Raw genomic sequence first — 20,982 nt, 5'->3', positions numbered from 1 at the left:
AGGATCTACACATCACTTTATTAGGTGTCCGCTAAAGGTTCAACAATGTCTTGAAAGACTCTATGTGGTCTAACAGATCTATATGCCCATCATAAGTCTCCAATTAGGGTAGTCGAAACTTCAATGGGAGAGGGCACTCCGGGACCTCGCTAGTGAATGGAGGATCTGTTCTTTTGGTCATCCCATCTAGGTTCCTGGACGACTTTCCTTTCAGGGCATTTTTCATTTTATCCATCTATTTCCTCTTGATTTTCAAAAGCTCATCATTGTTTCAATTGGGCTGTTTTGTTTGCTTGGAACTAGACTTCCCTGTTCTCCTGGAATTGGACTGCTTTATTCTCCTGGAACTGGACTTCCTTGTTCGCTTGGAATTAGACTACTCTATTTGCCTAGAACTTTTGTCCCTATTATTGGTTAGTGGGCTATGACCTTTCTCGTCGTCGTTGTTCTGGTTACGTTGGCGAGGAGGCACGTTGCTATTCCCTTGAGAGATGCGCTGCCTCAACTCCTCGTTCTGTTTGGTCAATTCCTCAACACTTGCTGCCAGCGTTTGAATTTGCTAGGTCATTTGCATTGGATCAAATGGGGTTTGATGAACTTGGATCCATTGCGTCATTTGAATGGTAGAGCTATGAAAATTTGTATGATTCAAGTCTACGTTGCCATAGACTGTGCCAAACTGATGAAGCCAGAAACGATTGTCAATCAATGACCTTGTCTAAGCTATGATAAGGTAACGTTCCCTACAAAGATGAGAGAGAAAGACACCGGAGTTTTAATATTACTTTCGTGGAAAATAGAAAAATTTGTTTAAAAAATTAGTTGCTTTTTTTTTTTTTTTTTTTTCCATAAAAATTTTCTATAAAAGTTTTCTAAATCAATGCCTTTAAGGCATCTGTAAACATTTCCCTATAATAAAAGGGATATCAATAGTAGTTCTATGTGAAAGTGAAGTTGCACTAAACATAGTCTATCACCTCAAATGTCATCTAGGAAGCACATATTCTTCATTTGGGGTGTTATACCCATGTTGTACCTGCCATATTATGTTATAATTTTTCATTAATTGCTTGTATTTTTGTGTTGTACTAGTGCATGTATCCATATCTATGCTTCCTATAATGTCATGAAAAAAATTGTGAAATTTTTTGTGCTTGTGTAGTAGTTTTGTATACTTCAAGTGTTATGGCAACATCTATGTAAAACTTTATATTTGCCGTTAAATCATATGTGAATCTGGGTCCTATTTTGTTATGGGTATTGTGCTTGGAAATATTAGTAGATCAATTTGCCTGTTTAGAATAATTTAGTTGGTCAATTGGTATATTGTGTTTTCTGTCAAGGCCTCATGGAGATTCTTAAATGATTCAATTTTGTGCACATATAGTGCTTGTACTTAGATATTTACTTGCTAACAAGTTGAAGGATGCTTTTAGAGATAAAATAATGAGTGTTGGTGAGCTCATTCTACATATGTCTTAATTGTTAAGTTAATATGTATCTTCCTAAAACTCCTCAAGTAACTACATATTTGGGGTTTGGGAAGAACATTGGAAGAAAGAAAAAATGAAATTATGTTTGATTAAAGAAAATGTAAGAAAATAGAAAGGAAAAATAAAGAAAGGAAAAAAAAATTGGTACATAAAAAAAAATATTTTTAAAAGCTGATGTGGCATTTTCTACCATCTAAGCTTTGATAAGGCATAGCAGCTAATACAATCTGATAATTTCCCATAGCCATTTAAAGTTCATGACCTAGAATGCTAATAGCCATATTCTCCAAGGCAAAAACAATTGGTTGAGTTCAACAAGTTTGGAACCAACTTTGACCACAATTTCATGGCAATAAAGTGACTCACTTAGTTATAATTTGTATACTCACTATTTTGATTTTCTATGGAAATTCAGAACATTGATAAAATGAATGTAATGACAAGTGGGTGATTTGTATATGGATACATTGATGAATGTGTGTAGTGGACATGGGTGGAATCAATGGCACATTACTGTTTGGCAATTTGGTCTTTGATGGAAATGTTGGAAAAACTAGTTTTGTATCTCATACAAAACACACAGCGGAAGCAACAAATACAGATCTACTTCATTCATGAGAGATAACATGTAACCTCGAATTCTAGAACAAAGAATAGAAAGCGTACCTTGATGCAATGAAATTCAAAACAAGACTTGAGAATACCTTCAATCTTCATCCCAATTCCACATGGTGCCCAAGAAGAGTGGTTTCTTAATCAGTCTTTATGTACATTGATTCTCAAAGAAAGTCCTTCTTCTTCTCCTTGTAGAGAAAAACTGTTTTCTTTTCTTTTTATCATACGTACTTTCTAACTACCCTTGGTAGTTACTTTATTTAATAATTCTTATTAAATAAAAACTGATTATCTAATTGGGTTAGCCTTTTGGGCCTACCCAATTGGGCTTTAGTTTGTGGTTTGAGATGGGACCAAATGGAACAAATAAGACTCTAGCTCCAATAGGCCTTGGGCTTATCTGTTAACTCTTGACAAGTCCAAAGTTACCATTAATTATATTTAATACCACTATATAAATATAATTGTACTCTAGGCCTTATTAATAAATTATATCCCAAGACTTTAATGATAACATTTGACCCCTCCATGTAATATCCATAGTGAACAAAGTCATAATGAACTGTCACTTTGTAAACAACTATTTTATCCTTGAGCACCCGGTTTAATCTTTTAGTTATTCGCATTTATTGAAATCCAATTTCAATAAATATAAACTATAGTAACTCCTTACTAAAGTGGGCGCCTTGAGTAACTAATTCCCATTAAACTTATCTCAAGGGGATATTTCATGTCTCTATAAAAAGAGATTATGGAGACCATCTTGAGAATATGTATTCTCTCAACACTACATGTGGTTACCCAACATACTGATGTTTTGACTGTGAATATTAGATCTCACTCCGGATATATCCAAGTAACCTACATTTCATGATCGGGTTCACTATCCTCTTAGGATTAAGAGTCTATGAAATTAGAAGTCGTGAGATCAATTATTCAGGTGATAGTTGTTGATTGAATAATTAATCTCATAGCGTTCCAGTTCAATATGTCTTAACTCTTAAGACATATCAACACATCAACTAGAAGTCTCCACCTCCATGATCAAGACAAACCATCTTAGTTGATGTGTTATAGTTTTCGCAAATGAAATGCCCAATTTCATCACCGACTATGAACTACATTTTGAGTTTACAAGGAACTTGTGATTTATATCTTCTGTTACTAAATCACATAAATCACATACAATGCATCTCAAGGACTATGATAATGTCCCATTAGTTCATTTATAAATAGTCTCATATAATTAAACAATTTAATTTTTTATGACATGCAAATAAATTGGATTTTAGGGCATAAACCCCAACAGGAAATTGGTATAAGTGAGGGACAATTAAATTTGATCATTTTGCTAAAGTAAGGTTTGTTTAAAACATATTTTATTTATTTACCTTATTGTAAATAAGTTTTTATAAATAATGATTCTAACCTATTAAACCTTACTTTTTTTATTTTTTTATTTTGGTTTTATCCTTTTTTTATTGACAACTAATTATACATCACTTTTAGGAATTAAGGATGCATGTAGCTGGTACAAATGGTGTACCTAAAAATTCAAAAGAATTAAAATATGATACAATCTCATCATGTGAAGAAAAAAAGCAGAAATCTGACATTGTATTAGCATGTCCCTCCATTATTATTGGGTTATAAACATTGAATCTAAAAAAAAAAAAAATTAATAATAAAATGATATATTTGTAGAAATAGAGATTTGGGAAAAAAAAAACTTTTAAAAATAGTTCAATATTTTAGGAGAACAAAATATCTTCAATAAATTTTAGAGAGAATAAATTATGGATTATATCATGCTAAAAATAATTATATATTCCCACGCATCGCGTGGGTCTACTACTAGTTTTAATAAAAGCTATGTGTAAACCTTGACATTATGTTGGGTTCTGTGCCAATCTAAGATATAACATGTTAATTTTTATTGAATTACCTGCATTGTTAACTAACAAGGAAAAAAAAAGACAAATTATTATAGTTAACTTTGGACTTGGTTTTAACTTCTCTTCCCAATTTTTTTCTTTTGGTGTTTTTTATATTCTATTTGAGTTCATAATAGTAGGAACTTGACACATGCATGTTTACTTGGTTGTGAGGCATAGATTCTGTAACGACCCAAGAAAAAGCGCTATCCACATCTGCGCTATACCTCAAAAGGACTAGTCACAAGTGAGACTCTTTGTAGTTGTTAATAAAGCCCAAATCTACCCAGTAAATACCCGATGTGGGACTCATCACACACCTACACACATCATACAATCAATCAAATTGGGGCATCATAATCTCCCCCACTTAAATCCCTAACGTCCTCGTTTGAGCCCACTTTGTGAGGTAGTGTCTCTAAGCCCACATGGGGTTACCAGGCCGGCTCTAATACCATATGTAACGACCCAAGGAAAAGCGCTAGCCACATCTGCGCTATACCTCAAAGGACTAGTCACAATTGAGGCTCATTGTAGTTGTTAATAAAGCCAAGATCTACTCAGTAAATACCTGATGTGAGACTCATCACACACCCGCACACATCACACAATCAATCAAATTTGGGTAGTGTTGGTATCAGAGCTCTAGGTTATGATTCTGTAGATGATTAGGACTTACGATATTTTTATATGATGTGGAGGAATAGGCTTGAATTATTATTCATAGGCAAAAAGTAGTTTTGGGAGTTTGATAATTGTTAAAAGCTATATGCTTATGTGCTTAGAATATTATTATAGTAAAGGGTTTAGTATATCTTGTATATCATGACTTTCCTTTTTATCTATTTGACTCTAAGGTGTTGTTTGTTTGGTTATAGGAAAATGCCACCCTACGATTCTACCCCTTCTAGTCTTGTACCAAAATTTGAGAGCCTTGAAGGTGTTTTAAGTGCTATCGGAAGTCTTGCTGAGGTGGTGGAGAAGCATGTTAGTAGTAGTGGAACAGTTAAGCCCAAAGTTGCTGAGATTGAAGGATGTACTATTGAGTAATTCAGGAAATTGGGCCCTCCTTCATTTTTGGGCAACCTTGATCCTACAAAAGCAGAATCTTCGATTATGCAAATGGAGAAATTTTTTGATGTGATTGGTTGTACTGAAGTGCAAAAAGTCTCTTTTGCTTCCTTTATGTTGAAGGGGGAAGCAGAGCATTGGTGGATATCCACCAAAAAGACCTTGCCACTTGAGGAATATGAGATATTGACTTGGAGAATTTTCCTTGAGGCCTTTTACGAAAATTATTTTCCAGAAAGTGTACGAGATGAGAAAGAAGTGGAGTTTATGGAGCTCATTCAAGGGAATAAAACGGTGTTATAGTATGAGGCCAAATTTATTGAGTTGTCTCGATTTGCCCCTCACATTATGGCTGATGATGTTAGAAAGGCTAAGAAATTTCAGAGGGGACTACGACCAAGTATTAGAACTAGGATGGCAGCCTTATGATTGAAGTCATATTCTGAGGTTGTGGAGACTGCAAAGGTTGTTGAGAAGGAGTGTGAAGACTATCAAAGGATTAGGAGTCAGAATAACAAAAGGCCTAAAACTAAAGGGTTTCATAGAGGGAATAAACACAATAAGCCATTTAAGAAGAAGACTACAACAAAACCAGAGACTAAACTGGTGCAATAGGTAATAGAGGTTTGTCAGAAGTATGGTAAAAAACATAAGGGTGTTGGCTATCATGAAAGCGGGGCTTGTTTTAAGTGTGGTCAAATGGGTCATCGTATCAAAGATTGCCCAGCCATGAAGAGTGAGTTGGTGGCTAAGCCTACTAAAGTGAAGCAAAGGCCAAAAGTCCAAGGACGCGTGTTTGCTATTATTGAGCAAGATGCTAAGGCATCCAAGTCAGTGATAACAGGTACCATTCCCATATTTTCTCATACTGCACTAGTTCATATCGATCCTAGTTCTACTCATTCCTTTGTATCTTGTGCTTATATGAAATATGTTGATTGTGTGCTTGAATTGTTGGACTTTGAACTTTCTGTTTCTACTCCTTTGGGTGAAACTATGGTTGTTGAGTTTATATGTAAGTCTTGTGTGATTAAGATTGGAGGAAATGAGTTGTTGGCTGATTTGATTCTCTTAGAAATTCAAGAATTTGATGTAATATTAGGCATGGATTGGTTAGCAGCTTATCATGCTAATGTTGACTGTTACAAGAAGGAAGTGGTGTTTTGTATTTTGGGTCGACCTGAATTTGTATTTCATGGGTCAAGAGAGAGCCTCGTACCTAATGTTATTTCTGTCATTCATGCTAATAAGTTACTTAGAAAAGGTTGCAAAGGTTATCTTGCATATGTGGTGGATAACCAGAAGGAAAGGATTAAGATTGATGACATTCCTATTGTGAGGGACTTTGTTGATGTATTTCCTGGGGATCTCCCTGGGTTACCGTTTGATAGGGAGATAGAATTTGCTATTGACTTAGTGCCAGGAACTGCACCTATTTCTATGGCACCATATCGCATGGCACCTGTAGAGTTGAAGGAGCTTAAATTACAATTGTAAGAGCTTTTAGAAAAAAAGGGATTTATTCGACCCAATGTATCTCTTTGGGGTGCTCCTGTTCTTTTTGTAAAGAAAAAGGATGGGTCTATGAGATTATGCATTGACTATAGGCAGTTGAATAAGGTCACTGTGAGGAACAAATATCCTTTACCTAGATTTGATAATTTTTTTGATCATTTACAAGGTGCTAAAGTCTTTTCGAAGATTGACCTTAGATCAGGTTATCATCAACTCAAGGTTAAGCAAAAGGATATACCTAAGATTGCCTTTCGTACTCGTTACAGACACTATGAGTTCTTGGTGATGCCGTTTGGATTGACTAATGCCCCTGCTGCCATCATGGATTTAATGAATCGTGTGTTCAAGCCTTATTTGGATCGGTTCGTTATTGTTTTTATTGATGATATTTTAGTATGTTCCAAAACTCAGGAGGAGCATGTAGAACATTTGAGCGTGGTGTTGTAGGTCTTGAGGGAGAAAAAATTATATGCCAAGTTTAAGAAGTGTGAGTTTTGGTTAGATGAAGTAATGTTTTTGGGGCATGTAATATCTAAGGATGGCATTTTTGTGGGTCCTAAAAAGGTGGAAGTTGTGGTAAATTGGCCTAGACCAACAAATGTATCTGAAGTTCGTAGTTTCTTGGGTCTTGTAAGTTACTATAGGAGGTTTGTTGAAGGTTTGTCACGTATAGCAAGTCCCTTGACTTGGTTGACCCAAAAGAATGATAAATTCTTGTGGAAAGATGAATGAGAAAAGAGCTTCCAAGAATTGAAAGACCAGTTGGTGTCTGCTCCAGTTTTGACATTGACATCGGGTTCAGGAGATTTTGTAATTTACAGTGATGCTTCACAAAAAGGTCTTGGTTGTGTGCTTATACAGCATGGAAAGGTGATAGCATATGCTTCTAGGCAGCTAAAAAGGTATGAACAGAATTACCCTACTCATGACTTGGAGTTAGTAGCAGTGGTCTTTGCATTGAAGATATGGAGGCACTACTTATATGGTGAGACATGTGAGATCTACACTGACCATGAAAGTTCGAAATATTTGTTCTCTCAAAAAGAATTGAATATGCGGCAAAGGAGTTGGATTGAGTTGTTGAAAGACTATGATTGTACAATACATTATCACCCAGGCAAAGCAAATGTGGTGGCTGATGCCTTGAGTAGAAAATCCTCTGGTAGGATGGCAAGTATAATTTTGAGGAAAAGATTTTTTTTGAAGAGTTGAAGGAGGCTAATGTGGAGCTTAAATTTAATAAGTCAAGGATACTTCTTGCTCATTTTTGAGTACAGCCTACCCTAGTTGAAAAGGTGAAGATTGCTTAAGGATCTGATCCTAGTTTGGTAAAGATTATGGAAGAGGTAAAGAAAGGTAATTGAGCCGAGTTTGAAATTCATGGTGATGGTATTTTATGATTTAGAAATCGATTATGTGTTCCCAATAATGTTGAATTAAAAAGGGAAATTATGGAGGAGGCTTATAAATCTACATACACTGTTCACCCAGGTAGCACCAAAACGTATCGAGATCTCAGAGAAGTGTATTGGTGGAATAATATGAAAAGAGAGATTGCAGATTTTGTATCCTGGTGTTTAATTTGTCAGCAAGTTAAAGTTGAACATCAAAGGTGTCACGCCCCAAACCCCAAAGGGTCCAAAGCATGATAAAGATGTCTCAAAGTACCTGTAAGTTTTTCCTTTTTTTTTGACAATGCAATCCACATAAATCATATCAAATACCAACATCAAGAATTATCATAATAATTCCCTTGAGTGTACTCTCAAAGTAAACCATAGCTCTAAGCATTAATTACAATGACCATTGGCCACAAAAGAATAGAGGTCTGAATATATAATTACATATCAACAGCTTTTCCCATCAGTGAGAATAAAGTCATAACCACTATAATATATAAAAGAATGAGTCAAGCCTATTCTAAAATGTACATCATCTAATATCTCCATTACAAAAGTTCAGCCTCCATCAGTAGTTAGTCTAACTACTATTAGCCACCAAAAAGCTATCCCAAAAGATTGTTGCTTACTCTGAAAAGTTTATAAAATAATGGAATGAGACAGAGCCCAGTAAGTAGCATGTTTAATGGGGGGTGGGAGAAATGCAAGTTTCATGATGGTAACAATTTACAAATCATGCTTTTAATTTGGGAATTTCTAAATAGTTTCTACAAAATCATTTCAAAAAATAATATGACAAGAATGAATAAATTGACACAGCACAAAGCTTCTCAAAATGTTCTCGTGAGATTACATACTATATATTCCTCAAAATATCTCAAGATGAAACTACTTACTATACTGTGAGCAATAACAACACTATTCCAAACCAGAAAATCTAACCCAAGGCCACATGACAATCGCCGACACAAAGTCGGAACTCATTGCCGACACAAAGCCGGAACTAATAACCATCACAAAGACGGGTGCTAAGATACCAATGTCACATAGACTATAGTATCTACTTAGGTAATCACCGAGTAATCACATGTCACAGCACATGGGTAGAACATAAGGAGCTCACAAATTACCTTTAATTCAAAATACATAATTCACTTCCAAGTAGTTTCATAAAATATTTGAATGCCCAAGATATTCACAAGGTTCTCAAAGCCTTCAACTCATTTCTTGTCAAAAAGATTTTGTATTAACTTCCCAAATAACATAGGTCAAGATAAAACATCTTTATATTTTTGCAAATAATGCAATAAATCCATAATACGCATTCTTAAGAATTTAATCAAAGATGCTAGTCTTTTCCTTGCTAACAAATCATGCAATTCCCCGTATGCAATAAGAATATGCATTTTCATATATAATCATATATAGTAGGGTCACAACACAACACCTTTTAGAAAAACATAGTTCCACCATTAATTTTCCAAAATGTGTTTGACCCAAAAATAATGTTTATGCAACATGATTATTTTTCCAAAAATCCCATTAAAAAAAAGCTACTTACCTTGCAACCCACAAAAGCGTAATTTTCCAAGCTCCAAAAGAGATTAGCTAGAACCTAAACAATACCAAGAAAACCTATCAAAATAAGCATAAAGCTTGAAATTGTATCTAGCTACATATTAGGAATTGCCAAATAAGTACTAAATTAGGCAAGCCTAGATTTAGCCTCACAAACAATATTTTCCATTTCCAAAGTTTCTCAACCAATTACTTTACAAGGCATAGACTCCCATTATTCTTATGAATTATTCAAGGTATTATCTCTAACGTCAAAACCTCAATAATTTATGAATAGTTTCCACAATGTTTTCACAACATCATCAAGAGACCCATGACACCAAAATCACAATATCCTTCCAAACAAACAATTTAAATCTTTAACTAGCTCCAAATAAACCATAAAATTATATTCACAATTTATTTCACAAGATATACCTCAAAACCCCTAAATTTTCACCATTCATAAACCTTAGTTAGCCACCACTAGTAAAACCATAAACCCACTCATCAATTTAGTCCACCAAATCAAAAACCCATACACATAATTACAAGAATATCACCTAAGAAGCTCATCAATCTCATGAACATCATTATCAAAGATTAGATTAAAATAACCTTAAGCAAAAGTATAAAACCCACTAATAGATTAGAAATTTTTACCTTAAATAAAAAAAGATGAATATGCCTTAGAGGTTCCTAGAGAGCTTGCAGTGATCCTGCCGGAAAAGATGGTGGAGATGGTAGAGGATGAGCACCGGTGAGAGAGGATGAGAGAAAGGTTTGTGTTGAGTTGAGAGAAAATGATAAAGAAAAGAGTAGAATACCTTAGTTGACCGGGCAAAGAGGGAGAGTTATGAGTGATATTTGTGTGGTGGGGAAGTAATGGGGTAGGTGGGGTCACGTGGGTCTCTATAAAAATCTGATCTCCTTTTTTTATTTTTTATTTACTATTTATTTTTATAAATCTTGGGGCGTCACAAAAGGCCTGTTGGATTACTTCAGCCTCTTAGTATTCCAGAGTGGAAGTGGGAACACATCTCCATGGACTTTGTGACTGGATTGCCTAAATTAGTTAAGGGTTATGATGCAATATGGGTAATAGTGGATAGATTGACCAAGTCTTCCCATTTTCTACTAATCAAGACTACGTTTTCATTGGATAGATTGGCTCAATTATATGTTATGGAAATAGTGAGATTGTGTAAGGTTGAATTTAATCAACCATTTTGTTGGCTTTATTCCGTGCCAAATTTGCTTGTAATTTAGCAATTAGTTACCCTGTATTTAGGTGGGAATCATGAAAGGGTAGTGTGTGAGAGAGTGTGAAGAAATGCTCAAGATTGTGCAGTGAAGCAGGTACTTGTGGTTGGATCTCATGGGTGGCTTGTGGCTTGCAAGTCGCTAGAAGATGCACAAGAGTGAAGCATGCAGAGAAGCTGAACCATCATGACAGCTGTAGCACTACAGGACAAAAAGTCCAGACTAGCCATTTAGTTAGCTCGCGGCTTGGACTCGTGACTCAGTCAAGTCGTAATGCCAAGTCACCAGTCCATTTTGTTATGGAAAAATTGACTCTTCGCATTCCTTTCTCACTCTAGTATAAATACTCCTTATACCCACGTAATATTGAGAGCGTCCAGAGAGAATTTTGAGAGAGAAACCCTAGAGAAAAACAAGATTGACTTATCCACAATCTTCATATAGTGACACTTCAAATTCCTCAACTCTCACCTTCTCTATTGTTACATCCTTGAGAGGTTCTTTAACCAAATCATTTTCTCACCATACCCATATTTGTGAGAAGGCTATTTTGTGCTTTGGGAAGCAGTTTGAAAGGAACCAATTCATATTGGTTGATGCTATGGGTTATAGCGGAATCTAGTAAGCTAAAGAAGAAATAGGTTCGGCGTAACCTCGTTGGAGTAAGAGATTGGAGGGCTTAGGTACACTAGGTAGATTAGGCTTGGAGGGTCTTCTGCTATTCATATATCCTAACTACATTCTTTAGTGGATTATTCACTGCTTGGAGGGTGGTGGAGAGATTTTACGCCGAGGGCTTCGGTTTCCTCTTTGATAACACATCGTTGTGTTGTCATTGTGTTTGCATCTCTCTTCCCTTAATCTTTGCCATTTAATTTATGCTGTGGATGTGATTTTATTTGGTTTAGATTGTTTATCAATTCTGTTATATGCTTATGTTCATATTCCGCACTAGGGTTGTCCAAGGACCCGTCGGAACCGACCCACTCGCTGCCGCCGACCGAACCCGACCCGCCGCCAACCGAACTGACTGCTTTGGCAGTCGGCGATGGATTTCATTCTCCAAAACTTGAGATCAACGGGTCGGAGATCGGATCTCCTCCTCTCAAATCCGAGAAACCCGATTCGACCGACCCATCATTTTTCTGGCGAGTTTTGAGATTTTTTTGGGTAGATCCGGCGAGTTTTGAGTTTTCTTTGGTAAGATTTAAGCTAGATCCGGCGAGATTTCGCTAGATCTAGCCAAGATCTTGCCGAAAATGGCCAAGATCTCACTGGATTTGGCGAGATCTAGCCAGATTTCTACCGTTTTTCAAAATTTCCTCGCTAGATACTACCGTTTTTCATATTTTCTTGGCCGGATTCTTGCCGTTTTCCAAATAATCAACCCTGATCGAGACCCGACCACTTTCTAGCAAGAACCGTCCGATCTGATCCGATTTTCTAACTGGTCGGTGGCGGGTCTAAAAAATTGGAACCCGACTTGGTCGGGTTGGTTGCAAGTTGGGCACAAACCCGACCCGAACCAACCAGTGGTCACCCCTATTCCGCACATTAATTATTTGATAATAAACTTGAATTGATAATTTGGAAATTGGGGGTCTAAACGTTTATAGTGTTTTATACACATATTGAACATTCAATTGGTATCAAAGTGGGTACACTTATATTGGTTTTATTACCTTAGTGTGATCCTTAACCCCATATTGAGATGGACCAGTGTCAATCTCTAAATGCTCCACCATATTTTGATGATAGAAATTATGCCTTTCAGAAGATGCGGATGAGAGCATTTTTGTGCTCTATAGATGATGCTGTTTGGGATGCAGTTGAAATAGGTTGGACAAGGTCGGAGGCAGCCAAATCCAATTGGGATAAGGCAGCCCTCACGGTGTCAAATGCTAATAGCAAAGCACTTAACGCTATTTTTTGTGGTGTGTCACCAGATGAGTTCCATTGGATTTCTCACATTACCATTACCAAGGAGGCTTGGTAGATATTGGAGACCATTTATGAGGAAACGAAGAAAGTAAAAGACATGAAGCTACAGATGCTAAGCACCTAATTTGAGGAGCTCAGAATGAGTGAGGACGAGTCCTTTGACTCTTTTTATAGTAAGCTGAATGAAGTGGTCATCGGCAAGTTTAATTTGGGAGAGAAAACGGAGGATTCCAAGGTAGTAAGGAAAATTCTTCATTCATTGCCGGAGTGCTTTCGTGCAAAGGTGGCTGCAATTGAGGAGAGCAAGGACCTTGATGAAATCAAATTCCAAGAGCTGATTGGTTCTCTCCAAACATATGAGCTTTCATTACCAAACCAAAAAAAGAGCAAATCACTAGCTCTTAAGACGATAAATGAAAGGGTAGAAGCTCATGGCTCATCGGATGAGGATGTAGTCAAAAAGGATGTTGCCTACCTTGCAAAGAATCTCCGCAAATTTCTAAAGTTCAAGAACAGTGGGAAATTTGATGATAAAGGAAAATTCATGAGTTCCGGAAAGAAGAAGAAGGACTTCAAAAGGAGAGAAGGGAAGGAGTCCCAATCTAATCAACGAGTAACTTGTTTTTAATGTAATGGGCATGGCCATTTCAAAAAGGAATGCCCCAACTATTTGAGATCGTAGGGCAAGGCGTATGCCACCACTCTCAGTGACTCAGATTCCTCCACCTTTGATTCGGAGGATAGCTGTGATGAAGAAGGAAATTTCTCAGCATTTATGACTATTGCTCATGTTGAGTCTTCAGAGGACTTGAATTTGATTGTGCAAGAACTTGGGGAGCATAGTGATGAGGAATCCATGGGAATTGTAGAAGAATCGGATGTTAAAGAAGATGAAGATACAATTGGTCTTTAAGAGAATTACAACTCACTTCTTGAGAAGTCAGGAGAGTATGCAAGGGTGGCCAAGGCAGCTGTGAAGAAGATGAAGAAAGCAGAAGAGGACTATCAAAGTCTCCTAGTAAGATACAAGGAGGCCAAGTGTGAGATTGAGACGCTAAATGGTGAGCTAACCGAAGCTTACACCAAGGTGAAATTCCTTGAGCTTGAGGTGGTTCAAGCAAATGCTAAGGTAGAGCGAGTATGCATAAAAAGGCTTGATGATGTCCTCTCTCATCAAAAACCCTTCTCCCATAAAACCGAATTAGGATACACTGGAGAAAGTAGTTCAGTTGTGAATATTTCCAGAGAAGTGAAGTTTGTGAAGGTCAAAGAGCCAGTTGTAGTTGCCCTTACCATGGAGAAGGCAAAGGTTGAGAAGAAAAAGATTGTGGCTGACCAAAGGGTGCAGAATAAACCCTGTAACCAATCAGTGGTTAGGTCTGAAGCCAGAGCAAAATCACTTCCACGATCACAAAGAGGTCCTAAAACAAACCATGTGTGTCATCACTGTGGACTTCAAGGACACACCCGACCCAATTGTCATAAGCTTAGAGTATTGAAGAATGCAAGTGATTAAAGGTCAAGAGGACCAAGAAATGATAAGAGGACTTGGGTTGTTAAGTCATCAAGAGGTGGAAATGATGATCTCGGTGTGATGGACATGATGAAGATGATCGGTGCGTTCACCACTTGCTTGGAAAGCTTCACAAGAAGGTTTGAAAGCCCTAACTCTCATACCCAATCCTATAGGGATATCATCCCAAACACACATGACGTGTGAGTGAAGAAGGGTACTCATGCATAAGCATTATAACATGTCCATAGATTAATACTTCCTATGTTGTGTGACTATGCTTGGTTGTGTGCTTTTTGCTAGTTTGAGTTGAAAAATTGTTTGTTTGTCTGCATTTGTTTTAACTGTTTTTACATTTTTTTTTTTATCAATATTTTCTTGTTTTTGTGTCAAAAATCCAAAAACACATAAAAAGTAGAAAATCAAAAAGTTTGATCGACTTTGTTGAGTTTTGTCTCATAGCATGTTTTGCCTTGTACCTTTGTACTAATGGCTTTGTGCATTTTCGAGCGTAGCTTATTTCCTATGCACTTATATCATTGTGGGAGAACTTTTGACATCTATGTGACTGTTGTAAATAAATCTTCAAACTTGTCATGAATGATTAGTGAATGGTTTTGTTGATCTTGAGACATGCATAGATTTGTGCCTATATATTTTCTCACTCATTTATTTTATTGTTTTTGCTTAAAGAGCTCACCAAATGTAAATCTCCAAATGAAAAGAGATATTGAGGTGCAAAAGCTTGTTGCATATACTAGTATTTGACTAAGAAAAAGGGAAAGTGACGTAAAATAAAATGTATGATGCCCAAAAAGCCAAAGGCTAACTCATCAAATTGAAATATAAAAATTGAAATATAAAAATTTCAAGCATCGATCTCACATTGAGATGTATTGATTCAAAAAGATCAAATGATATGATGTATATGGAGCCAAATGAAAAGCTTCACAAGTTATGTAATCAAGTTATGTGGGAAGTCATATATGCATATTTCTATAATTGAGATGGGTCACATTATCTAGTACTAATTGTGTATGTCTTGGTTGAATTGATCATTGAAACTTCACATTAGACTAAGGACTATCTCATTTTTGATACCCACACACTTCACATAAGTCTATGTTCAATGAATGCCATATTCATTTGTGTGATTGTACTTGACTAAATCTGTTTTCACATGTTCAATCTTTGTTGATCGAACACAAAAATATTTTTGAATGTTTTAGCTATTTTTAGAAAGAATTTTGTTTTTGCAAAAATTGTCAAATTCTTCAAAAACAGTGCTGCCCTGTTCTAGCGACTCAGTCGCGGGTTGGTCTAGTTGCATGCCCCAGTCGCGAGCCTACACATATATTTTTCGCGACTCACTGGTGGGTCAATGTCCCAGTCGTGAAAAATACTTAGAATATTTTTCAAAATTTGGGTTTTTAATGTATCTCGCGACTCAGTTTGTGACTTGTTCACGGGTGGAAGGTCTAGTCATGAGGGGTATTCAGAGATTTTCGTGGCTTACTTCGCGACTCCCTCACGGGTAGAACTTCCAATCACGAAAAACACTTAGAAAATTTTTCAAAATTTTTGTCTGTTCTGGCGACTGGCCCTAGCAACTTGCTCGCGACTTAACCCAGTCGCGAAAATCGCGTGTTTTGCTCTTTAAGGACAGTTTTTAAATCGAACATTTTGTGACTTTTCATTATCTTCCTCACCTAAAACTCTCTCAAACTCATCGTGTCACTCTCGAAAAACTTCCTTTTTTGCATCTGTTCAACCTCAAATCTTCAAGAAAAAGGTATGAGTTTTCTCTTTCTCACTACATATTTCATGTTTTGAGCTTTATTTTCTTGAATCTGTGAGGTGTGGTTTTGATTTGTGATATCTGTAGTTTCGGATATGGGTTGGGTTCATGTTTGTTAAGTTTGGGTGTTTGGGTTTGGTTGATCTTGTTTCTAGGTTGCTAAATATGGTAGTTATCATGTTTTAATTTCATTATTTGAGTTTGTAAACTGATCTGTGTTGGTTGGTTAATCTCATACCCATGATAATATTTCTCATTTTCTTATGCTATTTGTTTGGGTTTACTATGATATACTCTGTTTGTGAGTATGATTGGTTCAAACTGGTTGAGCTTAAATGGTTGGGTTATTTATTTATTTTTTCTATTGATTATTGATATCATGTGTGTTGCATCTGCTTTGAGGATATTGTCTGCTCTGTGTTGGTTTGAACATCTCATACTCATTAAGATATGTCTCATAGACATAGGTTTTCTTCTGGATGAATGTGGTATACACTACTTCAATATAGATGATTATTGCTTGTTGAAGTCTGTGCTTGGGAATGTGCTCTAGAGTGTTCTTGTTTGAATTATTGTGCTCACTGTCACAATGTGTTATGCATAAGTTTTGGTGATAGGTTGTTCTATCCTTTTCTGATTTGAGCTATCTCTTTCAATGTTTGAATCTCAACTGAATATGGACTGAATGGTGGTAGAGTTCTATGTTCTTTTCAGTGATACTAACTTGTTACTAATGTTTGAATTTCCATCTATTGTGCTCTATTTTTGTGGTCTTTCTGCTATGTTTACAGATGACTCCTACCAAGAAGAAAACCACTGCCAAGAAGGGTGATAAAAGGCTGAAAATGGACAACTCCAAGTTCAGATCTACTCAACACTTTGAGAGATACAAAGAGTACTACATAAGGGCAACAATCATTCAAGAAAGATTTGTGGACTTAGTGGATTTGAAGGAAACTTTCATTCCAAAATGTTTTGAGGGCAGAGGTTGGGATAAGTTGTTGAGTGACTTCCCTGGAGTGTGTGATCCTTTGATTAGGGAGTTTTATGCAAATGCTATGCTAAAAGAGGATGAGATAAATTGTTGGATAAGAGGAAAGAAATTCACTATAGATGCGGGTGATACAGATGAAGTGCTAGGGCTTGATGGTTTAGATGACCATGACTTCACCAATTACAAGGACAGGATGCTATCCATAGAAACTGTCCAATCTCATATTGGTGGTGTTAGAGAGGGCAGATGCCTCAACATTAATGCCTTCCCAGCTGACATGAGCTGTCTGACCACCATTATGATGCTCAACTTGTACTCAGTAAGGAAGTTGACTACAATCAACAATGTTAGAGCTATCTTTCTCATGGAGCTCAAGGTGAACACCTTCATAGACATTAGCTCTCACATCTTTGACACAATTGTGGATGAGACTAGAACAACTTCAAGGGCCAAGCTGATTTTTCCCAGCCTTTTTATGAGGCTTTTTAGACTGAAAGGTGTTGACATCCCTCAAGATATCAGTCTCCTGCCTACACCCTCAGCCATCAACAAACTGACCATCACAAGGATATAAGTTCGTCTCCTAGGTGATGAAGATGAAGGTGACCAAGGAGAAGGTGAACCAATGGAGACTGAAACAGAGGCTATAGGACAAACCTCAAGCTTAAGAGGCTGAGGCAAGAGGAGCAGAGATTCATTCTCATCAGCTGTACCTCTAGATGCATTCCAGATCATCCTAGAGAGGATTGATGGGCTTAGAGATGTCTAGAATGAACAATCTGACAAGCTAGCTACACTTCAAGACCATATGAACATACTTTCAACAATGTTTGATAGTTTCAGCACCCAGCAGTGACCTTTTGGCCATTCTGGTCAAAAAGGGGGAGAATTTTTGAAGGGCAGCTCTTGAAGGGGAGCATGCCAAAAACTTATCTTAAGCAGTTTACTTTATGTTTATGTTCTATAGTTTCTGGTGTTGTGTTTTGAACAATATTTTAATTATGGGTTTGCTACATATGTTGTTAAAAACTTTGGTTAATTTTTACTCATGGTTGGTTTATCTTATGTGATTATGGTTTAATGATTATTTATAAGTTTATATTTAGTGTCTATGTACTTTGGGTTTTGTACCTTTGCTTTGTAGCGTAGTACTTATTGTTTAATGTTTTGCATTTTCTTTAAGTACATCACTCTTGTGCCTTAGTAGGATCTTGTTCCTAGATGCATATATGTTTTGTGCATTGGTTGAGTGTTGGACATGCAAATGATACTTTGCATTTAAGCTTATTAGCTTGCATGTCTGGATGTTCATTCCATATGTGAATGAGCATTGTGGTCACTATTCTATAGTGATTGCTTGTATGGTCAAGCCATGGTTTATTGCTTTATTCCATTTTGCTTGATCGCATTGTGCCTGCTTCATATGCATTACAATTTTTCTGCATACAATGATCAAATTGTGTTGTTGTGTTTCGGGAGATACCTGTTCTTATGATTCATGAGCTTCACAGATTTTAGAGTTAGGTGTAAGTGAGTTTTGTTCAACTGTTCTCAACTCACATGTTAAGTCTAGAGTTTGTTTTAGGGTTTTGTCACAGAATAGCCAAAGGGGGAGATTGCAAGGTTGAATTTAATCAACTATCTTGTTGGCTTTATTCCGTACCAAATTTTCTTGTAATTTAGCAATTAGTAACCCTTTATTTAGGTGGGAACTATGTAAGGGTAGTGTGTGAGAGAGTGTGAAGAAATGCTCAAGATTATGCAGTGAAGTAGGGACTCACGGCTGGATCGCGGCTTACAAGTCGCCAAAAGATGCACACGAGTGAAGCATGCAGAGAAGCTGAACTGTCATGCTAGTTGTAGCACTACAGGACAAAAAGTCCAGATTGGCCATTCAGTTAGCTTGCGGCTTGGACTCGCAACTCAGTCAAGTCGTGAGGTCACTCTGTTATGGAGAAATTGACTCTTCGCATTCCTTTCTCACTCCAGTATAAATACCCTTTATACCCACGTAACATTAAGAACATCCAGAGAGAATTTTGAGAGAGAAACCCTAGAGAAAAACAAGATTGACTCATCCACAATCTTTATATAGTGACTTTTCAAATTCCTCAACTCTCATCCTCTCCATTGTTACATCCTTGAGAGGTTCTTTAACCAAATCCTTTTCTTACCATACCCATATCTGTGAGAAGGCTATTTGGTGCTTTGGGAAGCAATTCGGAAGGAACCAATTCATATTGGTTGATGCTATGGGTTATAGCGGAATTTGGTAAGCTAAAAAAGAAATAGGTTCGGCATAACCTCGTTGGAGTAAGAGCTTCGAGGGCTTAGGTACATTGGGTAGATTAGGCTTGGAGGGTCTTTTGTTGTTCATTTATCCTAACTACGTTCTTTAGTGGATTATTTACCGCTTGGAGGGTGGCGGAGAGGTTTTTCGCCAAGGGCTTCGGTTTCCTCTTCGATAACACAACATTGTGTTGTCCTTGTGTTTGCATCTCTCTTCCCTTAATCTTTGCCATTTAATTTCTGCTGTGGATGTGATTTTATTTGGTTTAGATTGTTTATCAATTCTGTTCTATGCTTATGTTCATATTCCGCACATTAATTGTTTGATAATAAGCTTGAATTGATAATTTGGAAATTGGGGGTCTAAACGTTCATAGTGTTTTATACACATATTGAACATTCAGATTGCATGGAGTTCCTGTCTTTATAGTCTCTGATAGAAACCCTTGTTTCACCTCTAAATTTTGGAACAGTTTACACAAGGCTATAGGAACCAAGTTAGATTTTAGTATAGCTTTTCATCCTCAAACTGATGGGCAGTCAGAAAGAACTATACAGACACTTGAAGACATGCTAAAAGCCTGTGTGTCAGACTCGAAAGGTAGTTGGGAGACTCACTTGCCTTTAATTGAGTTTGCTTATAATAACAGTTACCATTCCAGCATAGAGATGGCTCCTTTTGTGGCATTGTATGGCTGGAAGTCTAGGTCACCTATTTGTTGGAATGAAGTGGGTGAAAGGAAGTTGCTTGGTCCAGAACTAGTTCAATTGACTATGAAGAAGATTCAGTTGATTTGTGAAAGACTCCTAGCTGCTCAAAGTAGGCAAAATTTCAATTAACTATGAAGAAGATGAAGATAATAGAAGGCGAGACTTAGAATTTCAAGTTGGGGATCATGTATTCTTAAAGGTGTCTCCATCAAAGGGTGTGGTGAGGTTTGGGAAGAAAGGCAAGTTAAGTTAGAAGTATATTGGTCCTTTTGAGATCTTGGATAGAGTGGGCAATGTATCTTACAGGTTGGCATTGCCACCAGTCTTGTCACATATTCATAATGTATTCCACGTATCGGTGTTACGAAAATACATGCCTGATCCATCACATGTTTTGGAATATGAGCCAATCAATGTTAGAGAGGACTTGTCTTATGAGGAGCAACCGGTGCAGATTATTGATAGGAAGGATCAAGTGCTACGTTCAAGGAATATATCCTTAGTGAAGGTGTTGTGGAGAAATCATGCAATTCAAGAAGCGACATGGGATAAAGAGGAAGACATGAAAGAAAAATATCCCCATCTATTTTCTAATTGAGGTACGTCAAGTTTAGAGGACTAAACTTATTTTAAAAGGGGAAGAGTGTAATACCCCACATACTTTTATTTGAGGTTATTATTAATTTTTTTTCTAAATATAATTGTTGGGCCATAGGTTTTTTTATTTATTTTTTTTAATAACTGCAGCCTGCTACCCCACTAAGCCCACATCTCTAATACAAACTACAGGGTAGAGGAAGAAGCAATTAGATTGTTCAAGGTATGTTTTCTCACCGTTAGAAACAAGAATTAAGGAGTTAGAATTTTTATCATGGAAAAATTTAATGA

At 36.8% G+C, this 20,982-nt stretch overlaps 1 pseudogene; it reads left to right on the top strand.

Annotated features, from left to right (window-relative positions):
- The first annotated feature begins 5,812 nt into the window (after nucleotides 1–5,812).
- Nucleotides 5,813–20,692, top strand: LOC115990593 (annotated as a pseudogene).
- Nucleotides 20,693–20,982: the final 290 nt, after the last annotated feature.

Source organism: Quercus lobata, chromosome 5 (assembly GCF_001633185.2).
Source record: "Quercus lobata isolate SW786 chromosome 5, ValleyOak3.0 Primary Assembly, whole genome shotgun sequence".
Classification (NCBI taxonomy): Eukaryota; Viridiplantae; Streptophyta; class Magnoliopsida; order Fagales; family Fagaceae; genus Quercus; species Quercus lobata.
The sequence above is the reverse complement of the archived record's forward strand: the minus strand, read 5'-3'. Positions and strand labels throughout refer to the sequence as shown.